This window comes from Manihot esculenta, chromosome 16 (assembly GCF_001659605.2).
Source record: "Manihot esculenta cultivar AM560-2 chromosome 16, M.esculenta_v8, whole genome shotgun sequence".
In the NCBI taxonomy this organism is placed as follows: domain Eukaryota; kingdom Viridiplantae; phylum Streptophyta; class Magnoliopsida; order Malpighiales; family Euphorbiaceae; genus Manihot; species Manihot esculenta.
In genome coordinates, this window is record NC_035176.2 from 33,667,178 (window position 1) to 33,673,177 (window position 6,000).

Genomic DNA, 6,000 nt, shown 5'->3' on the forward strand with positions numbered 1-6,000 from the left:
AATCATGCATCTCTACCCAAAAACCTTCATAAAACCTTCATAAAACAGCAAAGAAGTTAAGGATCTACACTTACCTCTTGAAAATCTAGAGGATATGTGATCCTAACGTGGAGATATGGAGCAATTCTCGCTCAAAGTCTCCAAGCTTCAACATCTTGGTTTTTAACTCAAAACCTTCAAAACAACGTACAAACTCATCAAAACTTTGAAAGATTTGTAAAAGTCATGAAGATCACCCAAAGAAGAGCATGGTCTCACCTAGGTCTGTGAAAATGGAAGAAACTTATCCATTTCACCGACCTAGGGCCTTTTATAGGTGGCTGGCCAAACCACCTTCGGCGGCCTAACGTGAATCCAAACTCATGCATGTTCGGCGGCCGAACTTTCACCTTCGGCGGCCGAACCTTGCATTTCTTCCTTGGCTCTTTTCTTTCAAAATCAACTTATGTCCTTTATACTTAAAACATAAAAACATACTAAAATGCTTTATAAAAACATAGATCTTACCCTTCTAGAGGATTTCGACATCCTGGATTCCACCGGAAAGTAGAATTCTGATGCCGGACTCTAACCGGGTATTACATTCACAATTTCCATCTTTGACTTGGTGTACTTTTTGACTCCAATCTCACACCAATTTCAATTTCATCCATATGCCCACCTACATACGATGTTTTGCCTCCATACGACACTATGGTCCCACAAGCATATCTCCTTTAAGATGTGGCTAGGCGTGTTGATCTTTCCCTCCACTCCACACCTCAACTCTTCTTGCTCCTCTTTGAGCGATACCGCCTTCTTCTGTTAGGCCCTAGCTGTAACGACCCGAAAATCGGACCACTACCGGCGCTAGGAATTCCGATGTTGCTATGTGTGCTAGTTGAGGTACATTCGGGGACGAATGTTCTTAAGGGGGGGAGAATGTAATACCCGGCTAGACTTCGGTATCGGAATTCCTAGCGCCGGTAGCGGTCCGATTTTCGGGTCGTTACACTAGCATAACCATATCCTCCTTCTTCACGGGACCACCCACTTCAACATAGCGCCTTGCCATATATGGACTCACAGGCAACTCCATCATGCAAAGGCTGAAGAGCGTGGCTTCTTACACGGAATAGAGTAGGTTCTCCCACCTCCCACGATGCATATTTAGTTGGCGCACGAGACTAAGATAGCCTTCACACTATCAAAGAACTCTACCCCCAACATACGACCATAATCATCTATACAACAACAAAGGAGAGAGTACCATGCCACTTACCTATCCCCTATCCTTATGGGAACATCTTTTACCACCATGAACCAAAGTAGGCTTAGAGTTCACAGCCTTCAACTAACTCTCGGTCTTCTTAAACTCAATGCCCAACCGACAAGCTTCTTCCAGTCTCAGGAAGTTATGGTGAAGCATCCGTGTCCATCAAAGCAAGAACCTCACGCTTTCCATGCTTCAAGTCATAAATAATTGACCCTTCCTCACTTCCTTTGGTGCGTTGGCCTTCACCTCTTTAACAGCCGCTAATTGAAGAGCACTGATGGATTCTTGGAATCCACCAACACAACTCATATCCTTATCCTCCACAAGAGTAAGGAGCTTGTTTCTCTTCGGGCAATCCCTTGCTTTATATAGGCCTTCACACAAGAAGCATTTTATGGAAGGAGTCTCTCCCTTCTCTTTTCCCTACTTCTCACCCATGAAATCACCCTTGCCTTTATGGACCTTCGACCTCTCATCATAGATACCATGACTATTGTAACGACCCGGGATCTGGACCGCTACCGGCGCTAGGGTTCAGATCGACTTAAGGTCGCTGAAACCCGTAGCAAGCCTACTAGACATCCTGTTACACCTGATAAAATCTCATACATGATCACACGAAAACATAAACATAAATATTTCATGAACCAATGCTCGACCTGTGCATGTATCAAAACTGAAAACATAAAACCCATACTAGAGCCCTCATCAAAAGCTCCAGTATGGTAAACATCACATGCCTCAAGCTTAGTTCAAACATAAACTCATACTTAAAACTTTTACATAATAGTCATGTAAACAGGGATTACAAAGACAAAAACTAGGGCAAAGCACAATTTTAAAACCATAAAGCAATACATTTCCACATCTATACTATTACAAAAACTATACCAGCAACTCAGCCGACTCCCTCGAGCTAACTCTGATCCTGCAAACCTGGGGTTAGGGAAAAGGGATAAGCTACAAGAGTTTAGTAAGCAGAACATAAAAACAGTTCAATAAACATATGGTCGAATGAAATACGTCACAACATAAACAATTCACATCAAGATGAATTTGTCACCAGTAACCCTCTACAAATTCCAATAGTGCCCAACCCACGACGGGTGCTCCTCAAGACTTCCTCTTAAACATAATATAACATAATAAATCCATAGTGACAGGGGTGTAGAATGGGTCTCGACTTGGATTTTCTCTTACATATTGCTAGGGACGTAGAATGTGTAATACCCGGCTAGACTCCGGTGTCGGAATTCCTACCGTTCGGTGGAATATCGGATGTCGGGGACTTCTAGAAGGGTAAAGACATGTTTTATAAAATGTTTTCAGGAATTTTAATGTTTTAAGTATGAAACTAAATGAGTTTTTGCATGAAAAGTCTTTGGAGGAAAACCCAGGTTCGGCCGCCGAAAGTCAAGTTCGGCCGCCGAACATGCATGCGTTTTGGAGGCACGTTAGGCCCCCGAAAGCATGAGTTAGGGAGGTCTAGTTTCGGCCGCCGAAAGTCAAGTTCGGCCGCCGAACATTTGCATGGATGCGGAGGCACATTCGGCCCCCGAACGTGGTCTGGCCAGCCACTATAAAAGGGTCCCTTAGCCGAAAATGGGCGAGCTTTTTCTCCCCATTTCGGCCAAGGTGAGCATTCCGCCATCCTTCCCCCAATCTTGAGTTTTTCCTTCCTTTTTCCATGATCTTTACAAGTTTATAACTTTGGTTTTGAAGATCTTTGAGCTTAGAACGAGTTTTGGAGCTTGGAGGCCAAAAGTTGGAACTTCTCCCATCTCCAAGTTTAGATCTCCTCAACCCTCGATCTTCAAGAGGTAAGAGCCGATCTTAAGCTCAATGTATGATTTAAGTAAGTTTTAAGAAGTTTTATGGGGTAGAATGGCATGTATAGGGTTGTATGAGTTTTTAAGTAAATGTTAGGTTTTATGTGATTTATGAACAATGTGGCATGTTTGAGTATGTTTGAAGTGTTGTAGTTGGGGTATTTGATGTTTTGAGACCCCTAGGAGCTTGTATGCATGTTTTGGTTGAGTGGTATGCATGGTTTGTGAGTTTGGAGGCGAGAATGCACAAAGGAGCCAAGTTTCTGCCCTTTGGCAGAAACCAGGTTCGGCAGCCGAAGGTGCTTTCGGCCGCCGAACATGGCTGGGGAGGCAGGCCTTTCGGCTGCCGAAGTTGCCCCCGAAAAGAGACTTTCGTCTCTGTCTAGGACTTTCGGCCGCCGAAGGTGCCGCCGAACCTACCCGAGTTTCGTCTCTGTCCAGGACTTTCGGCCGCCGAAGGTGCCGCCGAAAGTGCCCTGTTCAGCCACTTCATGCATATCTCTATGTGATATTTTCAGGATGTTTTAGGGGGTTTTTGGGGAGTAGTTTAGAGTTATGTTCTAGCATGTTTGGTCCCTCATTTGAGTCCACCTGTGTAGGTTCGGACCCGAGGAACCGAGGACCCCAGCAGTGAGTTCAGCTGCTTCGGTATTGTCAGCGTCAGCCAGAGGTGAGTGGAACTATAACTTAATCTTTTAAATTAAATGCTTTATCATGTTTCATGCATCATGATTATGCAATAGGATGATTGCATTAGTTTTCACGAATATGCCGCATTGCATAAATTGTTGTTGTTGTGGGTGAATGTCGGATGACCCAGTTAGTCCATGACAGGAAGACCAGGCCCCATGCTACAGGCCTGGCACAGAGTAAGAAAGACCAGGCCCCAGTCTACAGGCCTGGCACAGAGTAAGGAAAGACCAGGATTCCATCCTATGGTCTAGCACGGTTATGGGACTTGAAGACCAGGAGCCAGAGGAGGCCCTGGGAAAATGGTAAGTAATGTATGTTCTGACAGGAAAGACCAGGACCCCATTCTACAGGCCTGGCACAGAGTTAACTTGGACTAATTGGTGACGAGTTCACCCAACCCTCATGTGAATTGTTTGTGTTATGACGCATTTCATGGAGCATAGTGTTAATGTGTTTTAATAGCTCTACTCACTGGGCTTTGTAGCTCACCCCTCTCCCCTAACCCCCAGGTTTGCAGGTACGGGATAGATAGAGAAGGCAAGAAGAGAAAAAGTCATATGTATGTAATAGTTAGATTGTGGACATGACAAATGTATTATGATGTAATGTAAAAATGTTCAGGATGTTATGTAATGAGGTTATTGAGGATAGAGTTGTGCTTGACCATAATGTATTGTTAATCCCTTGTATATACATGATCTTATGTTATGATGTTTATGTAAACTAACTCAACACAGGTTGTTTTGCCTTTAAGGCTTGATGAGATCCCACAGAGGGACTATGTTATGTATATGATCAGAGTATGCACAGGTTGAGTTAGTTGATGACAGTATGTATGAAGAAAAGTTTAATTTTTATGCATGTTGTTGATCATGTATGGGATTATACAGGTTTACAGATTATATGTCAGGCTCGTTACGGGTCCCGGCGGCCTTAAGTCGACCTGGATCCTAGCGCCGGTAGCGGTCCGATTTTCGGGTCGTTACAGAATGGGTCTCGACCTAGACTTCAGTATACATCATAACATATCATACTCGAGAGCTAGTGGGTCATCCAACATCCATCCACAACAACAGTAAATTATGCAATGCATCATATTCATGAATTCTAATGCAAAACACCTAATACATATACATGGCATTCGTAATGCATGAGCATGCTTAAAAGGCTTGATTACTTTAAAATAATAGATTAGTTCAGTTCTACTCACCTTTGGCTGACGCTCGTCCAAAACTGAAGCAGTTATCTCACTGCAGGCCTCTATAGTCTCCCAAGTCTGATGTTATACAGATGGACTCAAATGAGGGACCAAACATAACCTTTATGTAATACCCGGCTAGACTCCGGTGTCGGAATCCCTACCGTCCGGTGGGACCTCGGATGTCGGAAACCTCTAGAAGGGTAAAACTATGATTTTATGAAATGTTTTCATGTATTTCATGTTTTTAAGTAAGAATTAAATGAGTTTTTGCATGAAAAATCTTTGAAAGGAAAACCCAGGTTCGGCCGCCGAACTCCAAAGATCGGCCGCCGAACATGCATGCTTTCGGAGGGACTTTAGGCGCCCGAAAATTTTGAGTGAGGGAAATGCAGGTTCGGCCGCCGAACTCCAAGTTCGGCCGCCAAACCTTGCATGCATGCGGAGGCACCTTCGGCCCCCGAACGTGGCCTGGCCAGCCACCTATAAAAGGGGCACTTAGCCGAAATGGGAGAGTTTTCTCCCATTTTCGACCTCAGCGAGCTTCCGACCTCCCTCTCCCAAATCTTGTGTTTTTCCTTCAATCCCCACCATTTTCTTTGAGTTTTAAGGTTCCACAAAAGTTTTTGAGTGTTTTTAAGCAAGTTTGGAGGTTGGAAGTCTTGGAGCTAAATCCCTCCATTTTCCGAGCTAGGGTCGTTCTTCCTCTAGATCTTCAAGAGGTAAGCTTCGATCTATGTTTCTTTTATGTTTTATGAAGGTTTTATGCAAGTTGATGGGGTAGAATGCATGTTTAGGCTTGTTGTTAGGTTTATGTTGTGATTTGAACAATGTATGTTGGAAATGTGTTGTTTGAAGTGTTGTAGTTGGGGTATATTATAGTTTGAGACCCCTAGGTGTAACGACCCGAAAATCTGACCCGTTACCGGCGCTAGGATCCAGATCGGCTTAAGGCCGCCGGGACCCGTAGCAAGCCTACATACTGCCTGTAAACCTGTGGAATCCCATACATGACAACATATACA